We start from the raw sequence: 24,729 nt of genomic DNA, 5'->3' as shown, positions 1-24,729 counted from the left end.
TACTTCTGTAACAACAATAAACAATAAACGTCTGAAATTGTGATCTAAAACACCTTTTGTCATTACAAAGATACATTGGTATTAAAATGAATATGGGGTTTTACCCCTGCCACTAATTTCTGAATTTTGGAGATAAGGCCCTTACAACCAATGTACAAAAGTAAATAATCTGCACTGTTATTCATAAATGACAGACCTTGATACAAGTCATTGTAAAACGTTTATTTATTTATTTGACTTGAATTGTGCTGAGTCACGTCTTCCACTCATGGGCCCATGATATCCCCATGAGCCTATGAAACTCATTGTGTAATGTTATAATAAGGACTATGAAACTCATTGTGTAATGTTATAATAAGGACCAGGGCCGTAGCCAGGGTTTAGAAATTAGGGAGGTCCATTTATTTTTTTGGCCCAGACCGGCCCACTATAATCGGTCGGACACCACCCACCAGTACACCATCCTTACGGTCCCCTTAAATACCTACTGTACTATTCCCCCCCCCCCAACCCACTACAAAGCTGGGTAGTAAGTGCCATGGACAAGTGGACCAGTGTACTCACTCGCTCTTGGCTGCATCTTGTTTTGGGTGGTGATGTAAAAACACCTGCATCATAGCAGGCTCAGGATGGGCAACGTAGTCTATAGCCTGTTCATCCCTGTCTCTCTCCTCCACAACCTGGCTTGACTAGACATAAGGAGAGAGATGATTACAATTAACTGGTACATTCAGGTCCAGAATTGTTGGAATCCCCTGACAAAGATGTGCAAAAAGCTGTACAATTTAAACAATACCATACTGGTAATGAGAAAATAGTTGTTTATTCAATGAATGCATGGAGCAGTTCCATCTTATTTCATTTGATACTAACTACTCAGTTCATACAGATTTCAAGTATTCAAATATCAATGATGAATATTGCATAAGGTTTACACAGTTAATAGATCACCTTCTTGTTTTATATTCATCTTATATGGCAATTAAATCAATGGTGTGTTTGTTTGGGGAGTTTGACCTATGTGCCTACCACGTGAAGGTGCATGATCAATGGACAGCACAAAAACAATTTGTGTAGGTGGAGACTAGAGCTACCACAGATAGTAATAAGTTATTAAGAGTAAGTAATCCATACCATATATATCCTAATAGTTACCTTATTACCATACTTGGCTGAAAACAAACTTTGCTGCCTGTTGTGAATGTGTTTTTCCCTGTAGGCTAATACATAAGTAGGCATACATTTTTGCAGTTGAGGAAAAATTTGCAGTTGAGTAGGCTATAATGTGCTGTGTTTTTATGTCTTCCATCGAGGACCACCTTGGAAATAAGTGTTAATGCTTGTTAATGAATGCTTTTAGGTGATATCCTCAGGAATACAAATTGGTCAAGATCATTTGTTTTTATGATGTGTTTTTAATTTCCAAATAAATCTAATCAAATAAAAAAGCAGTTTTTGCAGTTGAGCTACTGGTGTTGTATATTATACAGCCTTTTCATGCATCTTTATCAAGGGAACCCTTATCCTAATGATTTAAAAAATAATATTATGATGATACGATATGGACCTAGTAGTTGGGTCATCTGTGGCACTTCGTTTCTCAATGGATTTTTTAAAAGGCGGGGGAAATTTGTGAGAGACCAAAATCCAAAATGGCTGCCGTGGAAATTAACTTTTTAATGGTTTGACCTACAATGATGCACAATACATGGTACCAGCCCCCTCTCAGTCATGTACCAGCCCCTCTCAGTCATGTACCAGCCAGCCCCTCTCAGTCATGTACCAGCCCTCTCTCAGTCATGTATACCAGCCCCCTCTGTCATCTACCAGCCCCCTCTCAGTCATGTACCACAGCCCCATCTGAGTCATGTATACCAGCCCCCTCTCAGTCATGTACCAGCCCCCTCTCAGTCATGTACCAGCCCCCTCTCAGTCATGTACCAGCCCCCTCTCAGTCATGTACCAGCCAGCCCCTCTCAGTCATGTACCAGCCCCTCTCAGTCATGTACCAGCCCCCTCTCAGTCATGTACCACAGCCCCCTCTCAGTCATGTACCAGCCCCATCTCAGTCATGTACCACAGCCCCATCTCAGTCATGTACCAGCCCCATCTCAGTCATGTACCAGCCCCCCTCTCAATCATATACCTGCACGACTGGCGGGGGGGTGCTTAGTAAGAGATGTGATTGGGCCAGCCCAGTGTCAGTCAGTACCAATGGGCCGATGTCTCAGCCTAGTAGTGGGCCGGTCGTTGACCAAAAAAAAAAAAAAAAAATTAGAATTTATTTTATAAAAAAAAAAATTATATAATTTTTTTTTTTTTTTAATAGTTACAAATAGTTACCGAGGTCCGGACCTCGGTGACCTCATAGCTGGCTACGGCCATGATAAGGACTATGAAACTCATTGTGTAATGTTATAATAAGGACTATGAAACTCATTGTGTAATGTTATAATAAGGACTATGAAACTCATTGTGTAATGTTATAATAAGGACTATGAAAGTAACTCATTGTGTAATGTTATAATAAGGACATCAAGGACATTGCTAAACTCAACACTCCAGAAAAGTTCATGTGAATTCAGAAACAGGTCATGAAATAACAATGTGAAGGTCTTTTCGTGAAGAGGGAGTTGCACATTGCTGTATCTCAATGGGTAGAGCATGGCACTAACACTGCCAGGGTTAAGGGTTCAGTTCATATCCTCGGCATGCGCTATGCCTATAAAACTGTCATACTCAAGTCTGTATATAAATATACTGTATACACAGAGGCAGGGCTTTACTGGTGGAACCTTTAGAGGACCACTTGAGGAGGTGTTGGAAGAATGGAGGTAGAGAAGAAAGGGAGGGTACATTTGGTAAAACTCTTGTTGTCCTTTTCACCTTTCATATCCTTCTGCCTACACCTCCAGATCTGCTGGAAATTCAGCACTACAGATCGCTCACAGTAAACTTGTACTTTGACCCCCCCCCCCCCTGATGTCATTGTGTGTGTGTGTGTGTGTGTGTGTGTGGGGGGGGGGGGTTGTCTATCTGTTACATCTCCTAAAATGTAACTTTCAAAGCAAAGATGTAAAGATCTCAGACATCATTTGGTTTGAGAATTAAAAGAGTTAATATGTGTGTGATGTCTTTATGATGTGTATTATGAGTAATAAATACAGATTTTCATAGTTTCATTGAGCTGTATTACTTCCTGGTATAATATGCATTATTATGACGTCACACATCTCAACTATTTTAATTCTCAATTTGTACAAAATGGTTTATAGTTTTGGGATATGTGTGAGATTATGAGCATAATAAAAAAATTATTATAAGCACTTTATATTGTACTTATGTAACAGATGGTACCACGAAGCGCAGTCATGATGGACTTCAGATGTTGTGAAGTGACTGGGGCGAGTAGCGGTACTATGGGTTAAAACTCACTCTCACCCTTAAAAGACACATAGACACGTTACAAAGCAGTGAATTCACCTCTTGGTATAGCGGTCTGTGCTGTCGACCCGTTGGGCGGCAGACCACGGGTTCGAAACTCCCCCGGGGCATCGAAGTTTAAGGTGACGATATCACAACCGTTACACTTATAATATATATTCTGAGGCACTTGGATACATTAGTGATATAATGTGAGGTAACCTGACACGTCAGACCCATGGAACTTACGCAAGCTAGCTCTCCATTGGGTCTAAAAGCAAGAAATAAACAAATGGCTTGCCGGCGAAAATGGTTGTCAATAAAGTTATTTTGATTTAACCATGGTGACGTGTTGGTGAAAAAATAGCACAGAGAAAAACTGTCTGTGTTTCACTGAGGGCGGGGCTAGCCCTCCACACACAAGGGGTGGAGCAGAGTCAGAGAAGCAGGTGAAATGAAGAATAACGTTACAATTCATTAAAGGAACACGCCAACATTATGGGAAATGCACTTGCTGTCTTCTCCAGAGTCAAGATAGATACTAATTTCCTCTTTCTGCGTTCAGTAGAAGGTTATCCGGCTGCAAGCTAGCCTAGCTTAGCACAAATGAGTGAAAGCGGATACAGACCACTGGTCTAGCTTAAAACTCCAGGAGAGGTGTTTTTGTACAACAGCTAGGCTAGCTGGTCCATATCCGTTTCCATTAATTTGTGCTAAGCTAGGATAGCTTTCTACTGAATGCACAGAGAGGAAATTGGTATCTATCTTCTTGTCTGACTCTGGAGAAGACGGTAAGTCTTCATGTTTCTTTAAGTTACTGTAAGTGCAATAAAAGCTTCCCAACAAGATTGATGCAACATTTTCTACAGTATAGTTAAACACTGCTCTACTGCCATTTGAAGTTAACCTCCATTTCCATCAAGAAGGACCTTTTATTGGATTTAACTTTATGACCATGAGATTGACCACTTTATCCAACAAGAACGAACGATGGACTTAACTTAATGACCAGCACTGGTAGGCTAAACGTTTTAGTTATTTTTATATATGACTCTGTCTTTGGCCAGCAAGGCTAATGGAAGCTTGTCAGGCTAATGGAAGCTACTGACTCTTTGCTTGCCATGTGATCTTGTTGCTGGTAAGACTACTGTAAGTTGATCTGATGTTTATATTCAGCAGCCTGGCTGAATGTGTGTGTGTGTGTGTGTGTGTGCGTGTGTGTGTGTGTGTGTGTGTGTGTGTGTGTGTGGGCGGGCCGGCGGGTGGGCGGGCGGGCGTGTGTGCGTGTGTGTGTGTGTGTGTAGTCCCAGCAGCGTGATTTGGTATGTGTTGTTGAAACCTGCAATGTAGAATCTTGTCATTTGTTTTCGTTTTGGGGATAATGTTGTTTATGAGCAGTCAACCTACTGTAGGTGAAACACACCCATAAAGAAAATTCCAAGTTGCCCACCTATTATTTCTACCCGCCCATCCTAATACAAGCAGGCTAAACCCAGCCCTGCTTCTCATGCCGCAAGGAATTCCTGGTTAATAAAAATACAAGAAAAAGGCGATTTCTCCATTTTCTTTGTGTTACCAAGGCAGTGGGCTGTCAGTGTGCGCTGAGGACAGGAGTGTTTATATTAACGTTTAGAATAGTCCTTTTCTTGTATTTGCCAACACATCACCAGTCAAATTGACTTGCTATTTTATTTATTTTCCCGTCCAAATTATGAATTCATGTAGTCGCTGCTATATGTTTGTATGTTTCTCTGAACATCATAAATGGAATAGCAAACAATATTTACATTTAGTAATTTAGCTGACGCTTTTATCCAAAGTGACTTACAAATTGTGAACAACAAGTCAGCAAGGGAGGTATCTCTCTGACAGCTAAGAGACATTCTACTGGAGAGACAAACAAAACACCACACAGACAGTGGTGCTGGACAAACACTCTTCATTTAAGTGTTTATTATTAAAACTCAACCACACAGACAGTGGTGCTGGACAAACACTCTTCATTTAAGTGTTTATTATTAAAACTCAACCACACAGACAGTGGTGCTGGACAAACACTCTTCATTTAAGTGTTTATTATTAAAACTCAACCACACAGACAGTGGTGCTGGACAAAGCACTTTTTTTTTTACTCCAAAGCGCTTTACAATTTTGCTATAACACTGAAGAAGGAATATGTAATTCCGAAACATGTTTGTTTCAGGCTGCCATTCAATTCTTGAACCTGAGAGTGCTGGTCTAGCTTCACGGCTTCTTTTTTATATAATCCTCACATTTACCCATTCACCAATGGCGGAGGAACTCATGCAAGGTGCCAAACTGCTCATCGGGAGCAATTAGGGGTTAAGTGTCTTGCTCAAGGACACTTAGAATCGCTGCCCGGGAGGAGCGGGAATCGAACCGGGAACCTCTGGATTTACAGACGACTGCTCTACCTCCCGAGCCACTGGCCCCATAGGTCCTGAGCCACAAACACTCTAGATACAAGATACAAGAGTTTTATTTGTCACAGTCACGGCATACAGGTATACAGTGAAATGCGGGGGGTCTTGCCCGCAACGATGTGCATAATACAATAGTAATAATATATAATAAGAATCCAACCAATAGAGCGACATTGTGCAATAAACAAGTAAACAAAGTAGGGCATATCGGTATCTGTACATGAGTTATTTACAGAGCATGGTAGGACATGCTAGGTCCTGTGGTAGTGCAGTACACTGTAGCTACGGATGAGGCACTGCCACTGGGTCTTTATGTACACTGCTATACAATGCTATATTATACAATCTCAAGCTCTACTATACTATTCTTAAAGTGACCTTTCCTTCTGTAAAGTGTCCATAAGTGTGAGCGTGTGCAGCATGAGTGTGTGTGTGCTCATGTTAAAGTGGCTGCTAGTGTGTGAGCGTGTACAGTGTGTGTGTTGTGTGTGTGTGTGTGCTCTGATGGCCTGGGGGAAGAAGCTGAGCCGAAGTCTCTCTGTCCTTGTTACTGGTGTTCGCAGGCGTTTGCCTGACCGCAGCAGCATGAACAGGCTGTTGTTGGGGTGGTGAGGGTCTTTCATTATCCTGCAGGCTCTGGATTTGCACCTCTTGTTGTATAGGACCTGCAGGGTTGGTAGTGCAATACCCGTGGTATGCTCGGCTGAGCGCACCACTCTCTGTAGGGCCTTCTTGTCCTGTGCCGTGCTGTTGCCATACCAGGCAGTGATGTTTCCAGTCAAGATGCTCTCTACAGCTCCGGAGTAGAAGGACTGGAGTATCTTCCCAGATACTCTGAACTTCCTTAACTGTCTCAGGTGGTAGAGGCGCTGCTTCGCCTTTTTTACGACTGAGTCTATGTGCTCTTCATATTCACCAAAGAATATATATTTACTTTGTGACACAATAGCCAAACAAATGCAATAGCCATCAATATCGTATGCCAAATGATTAGGACCTATTACCAAAACACCACTGTATTTATCAATTAACAAGTCCTCATCTGCACCTTCCGGGTCTAAATGCACTCAATGCTCAAGTCCAAGTCCTCGAGTACTACAACACTGGACCCAAGAGTTTGTTGTATGATGTTCCACATGTCAGGAGCACAGAAGCTATAAGCAGAATTCCCAAGTTCAGTACAACCTCTAAGTGCTAACTTGTGCACCCCTGGGGTCTTTTTCTACTTTTTTGAAATATTTTGAGTGTGTGTGTGAGCACAGCGGTGTCTGTGTTTATTATTATTTCATGAAATTGGGTAAATATCTTAATTTTACATATATGTTCATTGTGTGAAAAGCTTATAACATGAAACACTCTAGAAAAATAGTTACAGATTTAGTGACTCGTTCACCCCTAGTTACTATTTCTACCCCCATCCACTTCAACGTTAAAACGGCATTTTTAAGCATTTTTAAATCTGCTCTTATTCGTTCAATTCTCGATATATCTTGCCATCCTTTGCATATTCCACGAGATAAGGACCTTGTAATTGCCGGGATGTGCTGTTACCGATGTAAAACTCATGGTGGCGTCATCGCTCCACAGATAACTTTGCCAAAATTCAGGGGGAGGTGAATTAGGCTGTGGCGGGCTGCCGGTCATTGAAACTCCGGATACAGGTTTTGTGGTGGTGGGGGGGGGGGAGCGAGTGGATTTTCAAGACAGAACCAGAGGCGAACCGGACCGCACAGTCCACAGCGCGCCACACGCCGAAAAACAAGACCCCCATAGCCGGCGCGCGCCAACGAGGAAGTGTCCTGGACGGATCAGGTCTGGTTCTCGTCCCACCACCGAGGCGAGCCCAAGATCCCTGCCGCAGCAACACATGGAAGCGCCCGCACCATATTTAGGTCAGTTGAGCACTTGGTAACGTTTCGCCTCAACGCCGTTTCTGGCCGAACTAGTCATCGAATCTTTAATATTTTTTTTGATTCGTATTCAGAGGTAATTCGTCGAGATATTTCTAATTGGTATTTATCAAAAAGAAATATGGGAAATATGGTCAAAAACAACATTTATCTGTTTTTTTCGAACCGCTGAGCGCTTAGTAACGTTCGCCTCAACGCCGTTTCTGGCCGAACTAGTCATCGAATCTTTAATATTTTTTGATTCGTATTCAGAGGTAATTCGTCGAGATATTTCTAATTGGTATTTATCAAAAATAAATATTGGAAATATGGTCAAAAACAACATTTATCCGTTTTTTTTGATGAAAAAACACGTTCTATCAAACAAACACAGGTTTGAGTGGTTATAATTCATAAATATGAGTAATATGTTGAGAGATATATTGAGATTATACTATTACTGTTAATCATGGGTAGAAAAATGTTTTAAAAATAGTAAACAGGTAAAATTATATGGCTTTAAACATGATGTATCAAAACTGACACCAATCCCCAGCGGTTTCCCCCATAGTTAGGCATGCACAAGGGTTTTTAAGTGTAAGCCAATCATTGGAATTGGTCCAGGCATCCATTCCAACAGAGGATTAAGTTGAAATTGGGTAATCTCCAATTATGGCAACTCTCGCCTCTCTGCTAGGGAGGACCATCCAACCGTATTATACAAGACACAATGGTGAATTATGCACAGCAGATGTGGCTTTCCTCTGGCTGTAGCCTCTATGGTGTTTCTAATGGCCTTCCACTGTCTGTAGCCTCTATGATGTTTCTAGTGGCTTTCTTCTGTCTGCAGCCTCTATGGTGTTTCTAATGGCTTTCCTTTGTCTGCAGCCTCTATGGTGTTTATAATGGCTTTCCTCTGTCTGCAGCCTCTATGTTGTTTCTAATGGCTTTCCTCTGTCTGCAGCCTCTATGGTGTTTCTAATGGCTTTCCTCTGTCTGCAGCCTCTATGGTGTTTCTAATGGCTTTCCTCTGTCTGTAGCCTCTATGGTGTTTCTAATGGCTTTCCTCTGTCTGCAGCCTCTATGGTGTTTCTAATGGCTTTCCTTTGTCTGCAGCCTCTATGTTGTTTCTAATGGCTTTCCTGTCTGTAGCCTCTATGTTGTTTCTAATGGCTTTCCTCTGTCTGCAGCCTCTATGGTGTTTCTAAAGGCTTTCCTTTGTCTGCAGCCTCTATGTTGTTTCTAATGGCTTTCCTCTGTCTGCAGCCTCTATGGTGTTTCTAATGGCTTTCCTGTCTCTAGCCTCTATGGTGTTTCTAATGGCTTTCCTTTGTCTGCAGCCTCTATGTTGTTTCTAATGGCTTTCCTGTCTGTAGCCTCTATGGTGTTTCTAATGGCTTTCCAGTTTCCACTGTCTGCAGCCTCTATGTTGTTTCTAATGGCTTTCCTTTGTCTGCAGCCTCTATGGTGTTTTTAATGGCTTTCTTCTGTATGCAGCCTCTATGTTGTTTCTAATGGCTTTCCTCTGTCTGCAGCCTCTAGGTGTTTAAAAAAAAAAAATTATCCACTTTTCCTCCACTTTTTCTATTTTTCTCCCATCCCAATTTCGCTGTGCCAATTCTCCCCTCCCCTGTCTTGAACGTTGCTCGCATATGCCCCCCACTGGCCGGTTGTTGGGAGGATAGAAGCCTTGCATCACGTGTCGCCTCCGATACACGAGGAGGCAGCCTGTCACATCTTTTCACCTGCCAGCGCGGACTCTCATTGGCGAGGTGTAACGTGTGGGAGGCTCACACTACCCCCGCCATTTCCTGTCTCTGCTGTGCAGGCGTCCCCCAACCGACCTGTAGGAGTCGCTGTCCACAACGTCCAGACTACCACCCATCGACTTCCCTCCCGCTAACTCTGCCAATTGAGTTAGTATGACGGCCGGCCCAAGCCAGAGGCAACGCCGACAGCCGGATTCGAACCCGGTGTCTCTTGCGTTGGTCACGAGCGCAATGTCCGCTGCGCCACCCAGCCGCCCTCCTCTATGGTGTTTCTAATGGCTTTCCTGTGTCTGCAGCCTCTATGGTGTTTATAATGGCTTTCTTCTTGCTTGCACCATTGATGAGTGCACCCAGAAGAGTAGACTGAGCATTGCAGAGAGGTTGGCCTGCAGACCCTATACAGCCCACATCAGTGGCCACGCACCATAAACGCCACCTCCTGCCTGCAACACTCATCCACGGTGTCTTTATACTTGGCCCGCTTCCTTTTATTGGCCTTCTCCATTTTGTCTACCCAGTGAACAGATCAGCTTGAGTATGACCACCTGCACAGATAAACCTCTCACGTGGTTCCACTTGTCTCTCCGTGGTCTCCCACGGCGATGGGAAAATTAATGGGTTAAAGGGGAACTCCAACATTTTGGGAAATTAGCTTATTTAACATCTTCCCTGGAGTTAGACAAGAAGATACATACCTTTTTTTGTCTCTGTGCGTGCATTTTAGCTTTGGGAATAGACGCTCCGTTAGCATAGCTTAGCTTCATCACTGGAAGTGAGGCAGGACAGTAGCCTTACAGTGCCTTACAGTGTATTGCAAGGTCTGACATTGACCCCCTTTTCAGGAGTTGACCTAGAGCCCACCAAGGTCATGCATATCAAATTTGGTCAATGTCAGACCTTGCAATACACTGTAAGGCACTGTGTCTGTGGTTCATACATACCGGTAATATGAATTATAGATATGATGTACAGAAATATCTGGATAATAACGTATACTTATGTGAGAAGGCTGTGTGTATGCATATGTGTGTACAAGCTGAAGGCTATGTGCAGAGAGAGAGAGAGAGAGAGAGTGGGGTAGTGTATATAGATAGATGTCTGGGAGTGAAGGCTATGTGTATGCAATTGTGCGTGTTAGAAACAGAGAGAGATAGAGAAAGAGAGAAGTGTGTTGGTAAATCTCCCCATCACGCCCCACGGCATGTTAAAGGACACATTTACTGATAAAGGGATAATAAGCATGACAGTTTAAAGTTTCAAGTTTGTTTATTATTTGTCAAATACACAAAATACAGAATACTTTATGATGAAATGCTTGTTTCTGTATGAGCCCCTGATAGTGTGCTACATACAGTAAAAAGAAAGTAAGTAAAAAAAGTTATTAAGAAGTAAGTAAAGTCAATATACAATATACAATACAGAGCAAAATTAGTAACAGTGAGGTACAATGCAGAGGTACACAACTTAGGGTAGGGTGCAAATGAGGTATGAATGTATTGCAAATCTCTTTAATAATAGATAAATATAAAGTGTGTTAAAGTGTCTAAAGTGAATAAAGTGAGTGGTAAGGTGAGTGTTTGTTTAAAGTGAGTGTGTACATGTGGATGTGTGTGCAGTGTGTGTAGATGATGGGTTGTTACATAGTGTTTTTGTCATTGAGCATCCTGATGGCCTGGGGATAAAAGCTCCTAAGTCTCTCTGTACTGGCCATGAGACTCCGGTAGCGCTTGCCTGACTGCAGCAGTTCAAAGAGGCAGTTGTTTGGGTGACTAGAGTCTTTGATTATTCTCTTAGCCTTGGCCCTGCAACGCTTGTTATAAATGTCCTGGAGAGTGGGAAGCCCACCTCCAATTGTGTGCTCGGCTGAACGGGCCACTCTCTGTAGTCTGCAAACAAAGGTAGGTTTGTTGTTTATCTTTCTGGGAATCTGAACTGCCTATGGTTGACCATAGAAATGCATCATGACAAGAATCTTTGTCTTATTACTAGCAAAACTAGTAAAAAAAATTACTAGTGAACACATGCCGGCGGGGGTTTGGTCTCAACAGTAGCCTTGTTGACATTTACAAAAACAGGACCATTTCTGAATGTACTGTAACCTATTCAATATATATATAGGTTACAGAGCATCCGTAGTCTATTTCATATTCATTCTGAAGAGCTGCCCATATTTGCTCCATCATGCCAGGCGAATATTTGCGCTCAAGTCGAAACATTCAACTAGAGAAAATGCGTCTTTGCCTCAGTTCACGTTGACCTAGAGCAGAGCTCCGTCTGTCTTGCTCCGTTCTCTCTCCTTCCATTGACTTGCATGTATTCACACCGTGTCTAAATTTTGCTTTGCAGTATATTTGAACAGACTGTAAGTCTGCCAGTCATGGTGGGCTGTTCCAAGAAGCCCAGCTGACACCCTCATTTGGAGATAGGGCTTTCCCTGTGTCTAAAAAAAAAAGCCTACCTTGTTGGGTGCATGAGCTTACTTTGGGTGCTACTAGCACTGCAGAGTCTGGACACTTCTTAAGGTGCTTATTCCCCCCCCCCACATATCAATGTTTTGAATCAATCTATTTACAGATCTTTGTCAGGATGAATATCTATCTATGGATCGCAGCATTGATCTGTGGCAAAATTAAAGGGAGTTTTTAAAGAAGCTTGTAGACTATTTATAATTTATTCATCTATGTCTGTCTGTAATACACCTGGTATATCTGCGTGTGTTTCTCAATTCACCACTCCAGGTGGTGAATTTATATATAGCCCTCAGCACTTGGTGCCAGCGGTAGCGTGTAATGCAAAGAAAAAAAGAAAGTGGACACAAGGAGGCTCAGAATGAAGGAGACAAACAGAGCCTCCTTTGTGAGATAATGCAATAACGCTTTTACTTTAGTGGATACACACTAATAACTCCACTGCTCAACAGATCATGGTTCAAAGCGTCTCTTTCCCAGGGCTTACAGGACACAACTGAGGACATGCTCCAGTGCATCCAGGGGCATGATGTTCCATTGCTGTTCGTCAGCAGAAGAGCATGGAGGGGGAGCAGGGAGGACATCACAGACTGACTGAACCATGAACTTGATTTGATTAGACTCGGCCTTCCCGAGCGAGAACTACGATTCTATGATGCCCTCACTGGCGCTTTCCCAGCTTCCCTCTGGCACGCAACTCCTCCACTTCTCCTCGCACCTCCTCTCCCGACCAGTTGGCACTGGTCCGTGTTTTGGGCTTTGTCATAGTGAGTTACTGGAGAGCTGCCAAGGCCTGCCCCGGTCCCCCCAGCACACCCTGACACAGCTCCACTCCACCAGCTTGCCTGTGTCCTCCACCCCTGCCAGGTTTCACGTTACAGGTGTCATTCATGCCAGCAAGGCCTCTCCGTGGCTGAAACCTGTACCTCCAACCGACGAGTCCTGTGCTTGCCAGCACAAGAGGCAGCGGCGGTACCGATTTATAAACACAATAATGACAACTGTAAAGTACAAAATATATACAGTGCAAGAAGAGGCAGAGAAGCCCAGACGGCTTGTAAGAAACCTCCACCTATAATAATAAACATAATTATATTACATATAGCAAGTTGGAAAACAAGATCAATGTAAGTGTGTGTGTGTGTGTGTGTGTGTGTGTGTGTGTGTGTGTGTGTGTGCGTGTGTGTGTGTGTGCGTGCGTGCGTGTGTGTGAGTGAGTGTGTGTGAGTGAGTGTGTGTAAGGGTGTTTTCACACCTGTAGTTCGTTTGCTTTGTTCCGATTCAGGGAGACACAGGGACTATAATGATACAATGTTGCACTTGTCCCTTAGTTCGTTTGTGTTCACACGGCTGTGTTAACAGCGGACCAAAACAAACGCATGCGCGAGCAAACTGTCACTCATTGGTCAGATTAACCCTGAATCTCCGCGTCACATTGAAATCGGGGAGGGGAGAGCGGGGGGAGCATATGAATGAATGTGGATGAGAGCCGTGATGTAAGTGGTTCTATACGGCTGTGGGGGTGCTGGAGACATGATCGAATAGACTTGTATCTGCCTGAATCTCCTGAACACGGCGCGAGCCATTCCTAATCGATCAGAACTAAATCGGCAGCGAAAAAGCCCATTTTAAAGCACCTATTCCCCATGCACATGCGCAGATTGCCCACAGAGTCTGGACGATGCGAGATGACGCACGAATGAATGTGGACTGTTCCATCAGAGGTGGTGAGCTACAGACCGCTGCACTTATAAATATAAACATTAGTCTACCTGGAGACTCAATGAGGTAATTGTAGATGTCGCCATAAGACGCGTCTGGCCATTTAGTGGGATAATTCTTTCATTATCCTGTTCGGCTGAAAGGACACTGGCCACCGAAGCTCCCCCCTCTGATGGAACAGTCCACATTCATTTGTACGTCAACTCGCGTCGTCCAGACTCCGTGGGCAATCTGCGCATGTGCATGGGGAATGTGCTTTAAAATGGGCTTTTTCGCTGCCGATTTAGTTCTGATCGATTAGGAATGGCTCACGCCGTGTTCAGGAGATTCAGGCGGATACAAGTCTATTCGATCATGTCTCCAGCACCCCCACAGCCGTATAGAACCACTTACATCACAGCTCTCATCCACATTCATTCATATGCTACGGCAAGTGAGTTGTGTCGGTTTGTTAAGTCGATTGCATTCTCACAGCGTACGAGTCGCGTCAGGTTCGGTTGGAAGTGCGCCGAGACCACCCTCTCTAGGTGGTCTCGGCCCGCTTGTTTTGTTCCGCAACAGAATGGGATTGCTGTGTTCACATATGCCCAACTGAACCGAAATAGGGGGTAAACGCTCCAGGTTTCGGAACAACAGCTCCAAACGAGCTAGGTGTGAAAACGCCCTAAGTTAAAATACAATACACTGATTACAATACACAAGTTACAATACACTGTTACTTACAATATAATACTCAGATGTTCCTTCAAACCTTTTTTTGTACATTTTTGAAGGTTTATTTGCCAGATGGAGAAAATCATTCCATAATTTCACACGTATATTTAATAGAAAATTGCCCTCTGCACGTAAGAAATGTAGGACGATGAAGATGTAAACATTGATGAGTAGAGTATGAGTGTGACAATTTTTTTTTGAAGTAGGTCTTAAATTGTACAGGAATGTTCCCTTCATTAGAATTAATCTTATAAATAAAACATATTTGAAAAATATTTATATTATAGATATTTAGAATCTGAAGTTTCTGAAATAGAGGGCCAGATGAGGCACGAGACTCAGATCGAGATGCGATCCTAACAAAGCGCTTCTAGAGGACTAATATTTTGTGGAGACTAGTTGGGAAAGTGCTTGCCCATACTAAATTACAGTAAGAAAGATAAGGATACATTTGTAAGAAGTAAGAAGGCAGCTAGTGGTAACAAGGTGGCTAATTCTCGGTGGCTAGTTCTCTCCAGCTCAAATTCTGATCAACATAAACTCTGAGGAATCGTGTTGATGACACTTTAGGCATCTCAATAGAATTAATTGACATTTTAGATAGATCTTCAGATTTGTTTTACATTTTTTTTGAAAATTATAAAATTATATTCTTTTATATTCAATGATCATTTGTTTAGATTGAACCATGAAGCATAATGCAGTTAGGCCAGCATTTGCTTCTTTGATCAATGAAAGGAAATTTGAGTGGGAGAGAAGAAGAAGTTGTGTCATCTGCAAACATTATTGGAGAAATATATTATAATATAATATGTCATTAATAATATAAATAAGAAAAAGCAAAGGCCACTTGGATTGGTCCCCGGGTGCAGCCCCACGCAGCAGCCCATGTCTGCTCCCGGCTGCCCTTGGGGGGAAGGACAAGGAGATGGGTCAAACGCAGAGACAAAATGTAATCAACGACCCAAACAAAAATGGCATGTATGTGTTCCTGTGTGTGTTGCCGCATGACTACATTGCCAATGTGTGCAAAGAATAAAAACGTCTTCAAAGTCCAGTTTAATTCATTTAAACTCTAAATGAAACCGGTATTCCGGTATAGTATAGTTCGGTATTGTGGTATAGTATAATCCGGTATTCTGGTAGTCATTCAAACAGCCCTTCTCTGCTTGCAGCCCTTCTCTCCCTTGTCATTATTCTGTCATTCCATTTGTGTTCACATTCACACTAATATACTTTTATTATTCGGGTTATACTGAAGTACATCTGTCTTTGAGATGGTACGTGTGAACATCACATCCCATTTATAATCCAGATTAAGCTCTTATCCCGATTATGACAACCCCCATCACTGCAGTTGTGCTAAAACCTCGTACCTCTCCAGCCTTGGTGATGTTTTACATGGACTCACTTTACCAAGTTGACGTGGTTCTTCATGCTGTGAGGACGTTTCATGACCCTAAAGCCAATGGAACCCATTTAAAGCCCAACATTTAACTTCAAAAGTACATCTCACAATGGTTTTCGAAACTTTTCATAAATAACCTTTGCACTGAAGAACCATGTAACTCCGTTTAGAATTTTTTTTGGACAGCTCATGTATTTGCAGTTGTAAAGTCAATCCAAATTAAAGATATGGTGCAGTATATACGTACGACTGTAAGAATATACAAATATAGTGCAGTGATAATGGTGTGGATATAGTATATACGTACAACTAAGAATATACAAACATATAGTGCAGTGATAATTAGGGCTGTCTTTAATACTTTGATGGGCATGGGATTCGAATGGGTAAAAAAAATAAAAATAAAAGATTATAATATTATTATAAATTTTTTTGTGCTAAATCTTGCGCCTCCAATGCAACGGACGTCATACGCCTCATTAACTTCGCCTCTCTTTGTTAACTACAACAAGCACATGGAGATTCCTCATTAACTCCTCTCTGTGTTGAATACAACTTGCTGCTTTTATAAAGCCTCAAATGGCGGCTTACAATATTTCATAAAAGCAAAGTGTTTCGTTTGTTTAAAGGGGAACTATCTTATAAATGGCCTTTTTGAGTGTTTAGCATTGTTTCCTAGCTATGTGAACTTATATTAATATGATCTATGTCTCAAAATTCTCATATTGGCGCATTCTTCCAATTCTCCTCTCACAATATTCACCCTCACTGAACTGAGTCGTTTGAAAATGTGCCTATATGTGATGTCATATAGTCACTGCTGCATGTTAATGTTCAGGGGGGCCGGCACGGTGCCGTGGTTTAGGAGCCCAGGCTCAAAACGGCTCGAGATCTTGAGGTAGAAAAATGCTGTTTTTGAGGACTTGATTAGAAATACAAAACAATGAATAAAAAAAATATATATATTACAGAGGTGTTCCATAGACTCACAGGAATTGTGTAAAAGTGCCCAAATAGTGAAAGAAATAGTAAAATAGTTCCCCTTTAAGATTTAAAAAGGTTTAAACTTTACAGCACTGACAATTCTCTATAGTATTTTTTGTTTTACCGGTGTTTGATAAAACACCCAGTCAGCAGCAGTGTCCTGACCCATATACAAACATGTATTCTTTTTTTAAACTTTATTTTTTAGCGTTTATCGCTTTTCTGGTCAAGCATGACTGACAGAAACAGGTTGAAATGGGATGTAGAGCAGGGGAAGACATTCTGAGAAATGACGGCGGGTCCGGGAATCGAACTCGTGTCCCCCAGATCCGTGACGAGCACGGTTTTCCCCGACGCAGAAATAGCACCGAGATATGCGGTGAGCTACGGGAGCTCCCTACAAACATGTCTTAATAAAATGTGCTTAATTAAGTCGAATTCTGCCTTTGTCTCTATTAACTACATATAAATTAAATATGTATATAATTGTTTGCTTTATAGACGAAGGTTGCAACATAATTATGTAATGTAATGTCGTTGGCTGTGTAACGGAGAGCAGGGCTTCCAATCCACTTTATTTATAGAGCACATTTAAAAACAACAAAGTTGACCAAAGTGCTGTACAAGTCCCACAACATAAGATAAAAAATAATTATGATTATAATTATATATATATATATATTTATATCTCGAAGCTTCGAATTCAAATCGAATCTCGGCCCCAAAGCTTCGACGGCCAAAAAAAGCTTCGAAGGTCAGCCCTAGTGATAATGGTGTGGATATAGTATACTACTGTAAGAATATACACACAGTGCAGTGATAATGGTGTGGATATAGTATATACTACTGTAATAATATACAAACAGTGCAGTGATAATGGTGTGGATATAGTATATACTACTGTAAGAATATACAAACAGTGCAGTGATAATGGTGTGGATATAGTACTACTGTAAGAATATACACACAGTGCAGTGATAATGGTGTGGATATAGTACTACTGTAAGAATATACACACAGTGCAGTGATAATGGTGTGGATATAGTACTACTGTAAGAATATACACACAGTGCAGTGATAATGGTGTGGATATAGTACTACTGTAAGAATATACAAACAGTGCAGTGATAATGGTGTGGATATAGTACTACTGTAAGAATATACACACAGTGCAGTGATAATGGTGTGGATATAGTACTACTGTAAGAATATACACACAGTGCAGTGATAATGGTGTGGATATAGTATACTACTGTAATAATATACAAACAGTGCAGTGATAATGGTGTGGATATAGTATACTACTGTAAGAATAAACACACAGTGCAGTGATAATGGTGTGGATATAGTGTGTGTGCAGTAGGTGTTTGTTTGATCTATTGATTGAAAACGTTATTAACAGATTGCAGAATGGGTACAATACACTACAGTACAGCTCAATACTAACAACTGCTAAGAGGATGAAGACCAGAAAAATACTTTTGTCTTGTTTACATAAGGGTCCTCCATTTTGTGTGTGTGTTTGATTGTGCTCATGTCTTTGCATGGTTGTGTGTGCAAAGTTCAGTCTGTGTGTGTGTGAGTGGTGGGCAGACAGGTAGCAGGCCGTTGGGTTATTTGTGTTTGACTGCATGAGGGGGGAAAAAACTCCTGAAGTCTGCTGGTCCGAGCCTTGAAGCTGCAAACATGCTTTGCTGACATACTGTCTGTTGTATATGTCCTGGATGGAGGGAAGCTCTGTTACTCACAACCCTCTGTAGCACTTTGCGGTTAATGGCAGAGCAGTTTCCGTACCAGGCGGTGATGCATCCGGTGAGGATGCTCTCGGTTGTGTCACTGTAGAAGGCCCATAGGATCTGGGGCCCCATGCCGAATATCTTCAGCCTCCTTTGTTGTGTCTTCTTTACCACCTGGCCGTGGCGCTCGTCCCAGATGAGGTCCTTGGTGATGTGAACACAGAGTAATTTGAAGCTACAAACTCACTCCACAGTAGACCCATTGATGTTGATCAGGTCCAGCCTCTCTCCCCCTTCCCTGTAGCAGCTCCTTGGTCTTGTCAACTTTGAGAGACAGGTTGTTCACCTGGCACCACTCTCACTCGGAGTGTGAATGGGATATACTTCTATTTACACAACACTGTAAATGACCATCTTTAGATAATAAAGTTTGAAAACAATGGGCCTCATTCACCAATACTCTCTTATTATGTTTCTTATATACTTTCTTACCTGTCTATTAAGAGAAAAATAAGAAAAGCCACCGCCACATTCATCAAGCCGTTCTTAAAGTCCAAATCCGTTCTTACCCAGGTGTGTTGAATGATGAATCCCACCTGTTCTTAAACTGAATACAGACACGCCCGCCATCTCCTTTTTTTTTTTTTTTTTATTGGTCTTTTTCCCCCTCCATTTTCCTCCGATTTTTCTCCCATCCCAATGTTAGTCGTATGCCAATTCCCAGTCCCTTCCTGGTCGCTGCGCACTTACCCCCCACAGTCAGATCATCTGGGAGAGTGGAGGCTACCACGTGCTTCCTCCGACACACGTCCAGCCAATCACCGCTTCTTTTCACCTGGCAGCGCAGATTCTCATCGAGAGGGCGTAGCGTGTGGGAGGACCACACTATCCCCCTCAAGTCCTATCCGCGCTTAGCAGGCGCCCCGACCGAACTGTAGGAGTCGCTGTTTACAACGACCCGGACCCACCCCGCCAGCTTCTCCCACCCTCTAATACAGCCAATTGTATTAGTGCAGACGGCCAGCCAAGCTGGTGACAACCCCGGAGCTGTGAGCTGGATTCGAACAGGCGAATGTGAGCTGGATTCGAACAGGCGAATCCAGCTCACAGCTCCGGGGCTGGTGACGAACGCAATCTCCGCTCGGCCACCTAACCGCCCCCCGCCATCTCCTTATAAGGCGTGTGTAAAACAGCCCAGGTTCGGCATCTGATCCCTGGCTGATCCATTTAACACTTTGAGCGCCAGCCGTGTTTTCCTTTTTACCGGCTGGAATGCCACCATCCACGGCCAATGTTAACGTTAATATCGCCTAATCTATGTTTTAAATTATGGCTATGTGTCTAATCTGCCCGTCGCTTATCAAAGAATCATTTTCCAGTCAACATTGTCAAGGCAGATTTTTTTTTATCGCTTCATTTCCGTTTGATAGCATTTTGAAAATCACCCGTTTTCGCGGAAAAAACAACCCATGCCTATGATAATCGCCTTTTACTGGAATATTCCAGAACGTTGTCATTTGTCGGCCTATTTATGAATCGTTTTCAAATAAACGCTAGATGATCGATAGTATATGTGTGCGCACGCACGCTCGTGCCGCACGCTGATAATCACTGCTCTTATTTCCTCATGGCTTTTACAGTCAAAACAGCTATATCACATATCACATAAACGCTTATATATCCGTGAAAACGAGTCTGATTATCCTAACACTGATAACATAGATTCCTTACCTGAGGTCAGATGGTATCCAAATGGTTTATTCCAATTTCCGGTCGCCATTCGAAAAAAATCGATAATTGTATTGATCCATCGTGTGTACAGTATAACCCATATTCGCCGTGTCTCAGAGGCTCCAGAATGAACTCTGGTAGACCCCGGCTGCATCAGTGAGAAGTAAAATGTGGAGTCAGAAATCCGTTCTCCCATTCACTTTCATTGAGTCCATTCCAAAAGGGTGATTTACCATCTGGGAGACGATAGGGGGCGCTTTTTTCACATCTGAGCGCCGGCGGTCCCTGGATCTCCAACGGTAGGCTCGCGTGATGCAATATGATTTTAGATAGCTAATAAATAAATAAATAAAAAACGAGAATACTTGTGACGTGGCATTCAACGGTCGGGGGGTAAACCCGAGAAAAGCTGTGAGTGGCATACAAAGTGTTAACAGGAAGCGATTTGCGACTGATCTCAAAATGACACACAACTCGCGACTCAGTGCATGTGTGTGTGTGTTCCTGTGGGTCGCTCATTGCATGTGTGTGTGTGTGTTAATCTGATGACAAATAAAGACTTATACTTGTCTTGTACTTAACACTTTGATTGCCCAACCCGAGTTTTCTCGGGTTTACCCCCCACGGGTTGAATGCCCACTCACGAGAATTCTTGTATTTTCTATTATTTTTTTTTATTAGCGATCTGAAATCATATTTCATCAACCAAGTCTACCGTTGGAAAATCAGCCACTCCAGGCGCTCAGATGTGAAAAAAGCGCCCCCTATTGTCTCCCAGATGGTAATTCACCCTTTTGGATGGGATTCAATGAAAATGAACGAGAAAAAAAAATCCAGACTTTACTTCTCACTCACGCAGCCGGGGTCGATCAGCTCCACTCTGGAGCCTCAGAGCAGCGGGGATTATGTGTTTTTACAGTATACTCGTGGGCAGGGGCGTAGCTGGGGGGGGGGGTAGTTTAGACATCACTCAGGTGTATGATTGATGCTCTCATTGATACTATGTTTGTTTCTGAAGTGTGTGTGTGTGTGTGTGTGTGTGTGTGTGTGTGTGTGTGTGTGTGTGTGTGTGTGTGTGTGTGTGTGTGTGTGTGTGTGTGTGTGTGTGTGTGTGTGTGTGAGAGATATATAGAGAGAGGGGGGATGAGAGAGATGAGGAAGGGGCAAGAGAGAAACGTTCTAGAATATTCCAGTAAAGGGCGATTATCATAGAATGTCTTCTTTTTTCTGTGAAACCGAGTGCTTTTCAAAATGCTATCAAACGGAAATTAACCGATAAAAAAACAATCTGCTTCGACAATGTTGACTGGAAATGGGTCATTGATAATGCGACGGGCAGATTAGACACAAAGCCATAATTTAAAACATAGATTAGGCGATATTAACGTTAACATTGGAGTGGATGTGGGCATTCAAGCACTAAATCGTGCGCCCCCTGCTGGCACTGAAAGTGTTAAGGATAAGGATGAGCTTTATTAATCCCCTTGGGGAAATTCGGTGACATACACATACAGCCATAGCCTCATTATACAAATATTTCACAATCATTACATTTGACAGTAATAATGGCACACATAAATTCAAACAAGCATGTACATTTGTTGAAAACATGCCGACTACAGTAGGTCTTGAGTATACATACTGTATAGTGCGAAATAAATCGTTCCAGCAAAGTAGGCTTTGTCAATACTGAACGACTGCGTGCTTGTCAAGAACCAATCGCGCAGTAGGTTGGGAAATGCCGGATCTGTTTTTTTCCTCATTTTACTTTTCCGTCAAGCCATCTGAAGAGACCGAAGTGATCGCAGAGCCGCAAAACAACGTGGAATACATATTTACAGTACCCAGCGCTGAATCAATAAACGTGATCGATATTTGGAATGGCGATCAGGAATTGGAATAATCTTTTTGGAGAACATCTGATCTGAGGTAAGCAATTTATTTTACCAGTCTTGGGGTAATCGGATCTGTTTTCACCTATATATCAGCGTTTGCCCCATGTGTGTGTGTGTGTGTGTGTGTGTGTGTGCTGATCAGGAAATGAGAGAATATATTTTTCAGATCGCTTCTCTAGCGTGCATAAGTACAGTAGTACACATATACTATCGATAATCTAGCGTTTATTTGAAAACGATTCATAAATAGGCCGAAAAATTACAAGGTTTTTTGTGTATTCCAGAATATTCCAGTAAATGCCATTTATCACGGAATCTATATATTTTCCTGAAACTTTCAAGAAAACGAGGGCTTTTCAAAATGCTATACAACGTTGACTGCAAACAAGTCATTGATAAGCGACGGGCAGATTAGACACATAGCCATAATTTAAGACATAGATTATGCGTTTAGAACGCTATCATTGAAGTGGGTGGTGGCATTCAACGATAAATAGTGCACGCCACGCTGGCAATCAAAGTGTTAATGTCTGAAGGAGTCGACGGAAGGCTTCTTGTCCTCTGCAAAAGCATGCAATTGGTCCACTGATGGATACATCTTGATATTTGTCTGGTCTAGTGTGTTCATCAGATGGGTGAAATCCTCTTTCAGTGCCTCTGTGCCTGTTTTCTTAGCCTCTGGTATGCGTGCCATTAGCGTTAGCCACACTTCTAGGCCTCTTTTCTTTTGGAAAGAATGAAAAAAAAGAATAATAATTATTAATTTTATTTTTATTTTTTGCATTCGACTAAGAGGTTGGCAGTCGACTACGGCTCCTTTCGATCTATTAGTCGACTATTCGACTAATAGGGGTCAGCCCTACGGTGCTCACAAGGTTGCATTGATGACAGACAGCTGAACTGCCCTGATGACCGAAAGATGTTACCGTCACTTGCTATTACATCAACGAGGACTGGCCAGTCACCACTGCTGTGTTGCTAACTAGAAGTTTGCTGGGTCGGTATATGGTAGACCACCTCGCGTAACAGTTAAAAGAAGCCATTCCCCATCCCTGGATACAAATCCGACTGACTGGTGGAAAATCAATGCAGGGAGAGTTCAATTTTGTGGGGATTGTTTCTTCCACCAAAGTACAAACAAAGTCCAGCACTGTTTCCGTGAAGTCATTAATGTTATCTGTGTTATCGCGGAACACCCCCCAGTCTGTACATTCAAGTGCAGCTTGGAGCGTTTCCTCTGATTCTACAGACCATCGCTGCACATCTCGCGATACTACCGGGGGGCGCGCTTGAGACTTTGTTTATATTTTGGTATTCGTTTGAGTTTGTTAAATACATGCTTTTGACAGAAGTGGCGAGTGACATTTTTATTTTCTTCTTTTCTTTTTGCCATATGAAGTCCATAGTTAACTCGCGATTAATCGCAAATTAATCGCATTTTTTGTATCTACCTTAACACTTTCACTGCCCAAGCTTAATTCCTTTTTACCTCCTTGAATGCCCAGCACCACTTCAATGTTAACGTTAATATCGCCTAATCTATGTTTTAAATTATGGCTATGTGTCTAATCTGCCCGTCGCTTATCAAAGACTCATTTTCCAGTCAACATTGTCGTAGCAGATTGTTTTTTTATCGCTTCATTTCCGTTTTCTAGCATTTTGAAAAGCACTCGTTTTCATGGAAAAATTAAGACATTCCATGATAATCGCCCTTTACTGGAATACTCTAGAACGTTGTCATTCCTCGGCCCATTAACGAATCGTTTTCAAATAAACGCTAGATCATCGATAGTACATGTGTACGAACGCACGCTCTGGCCGCGAGCTGAAAATCGATTCTCCTATTTCCTGACCGCTCGCACAGTCAATCAGCCATATCACATAATCACATAAAAGCTTATATCTCTGTGAAAACGAGTCTGATTATCCTAAGACTGGTAACATAGATTCCTTACCTGAGATCAGATGGTATCCAAATGGATTATTCCAATTCCTGATCGCCATTTGAAAAAATCAATCCTTTTATTGATTCACCGTGTATACTGTAAAAACACATAATCCCTGCTGCTCTGAGGCTCACTAGTGGAGCTGATCAACGCCGGCTGCGTGAGTGAGAAGTAAAATGTGGAGTCAGGGATTTTTTTCTCATTCATTTTCATTGAGTTCAATCCAAAAGGGTGAATTACCATCTGGGAGACGATAGGGGGCGCTTTTTTCACATCTGAGCGCCTGGAGTGGCTGAATTTCCAACGGTAGACTCGGTTGATGAAATATGATTTCAGATCGCTAATAAAAAAAAAGACAAGAAATTACAAGAATTCTCGTGAGTGGGCATTCAACCCGTGGGGGGTAAACCCGAGAAAACTCGGGGTTGGGCAATCAAAGTGTTAAGGCGAGACAGCACCCCCAAAATCGCCTTTTTTGCTTTTTTTCAACGATATTGAGATTTTGTTATATTTTGCTTCCTAAACATGTCTTCTATGAAACTAGTGACAATAAAACGTCAATGACACACATTTATTTGTTTATTTGACTTCTTTTTGCCT

General features: G+C 42.3%; 1 protein-coding gene across 1 annotated transcript in view; it reads left to right on the top strand.

The window, feature by feature from the left end:
• The window catches only part of LOC311233518 (rap1 GTPase-activating protein 2-like), a gene marked incomplete at its 3' end in the record, with an annotated part of 221,692 nt that overhangs the window by 651 nt on the left and 196,312 nt on the right, over positions 1–24,729 (top strand). The window lies entirely within an intron of this gene.

Source organism: Notolepis coatsorum, assembly GCF_963971535.1.
Source record: "Notolepis coatsorum genome assembly, chromosome: 8".
NCBI classification, from domain to species: domain Eukaryota; kingdom Metazoa; phylum Chordata; class Actinopteri; order Aulopiformes; family Paralepididae; genus Notolepis; species Notolepis coatsorum.
The sequence above is the reverse complement of the archived record's forward strand: the minus strand, read 5'-3'. Positions and strand labels throughout refer to the sequence as shown.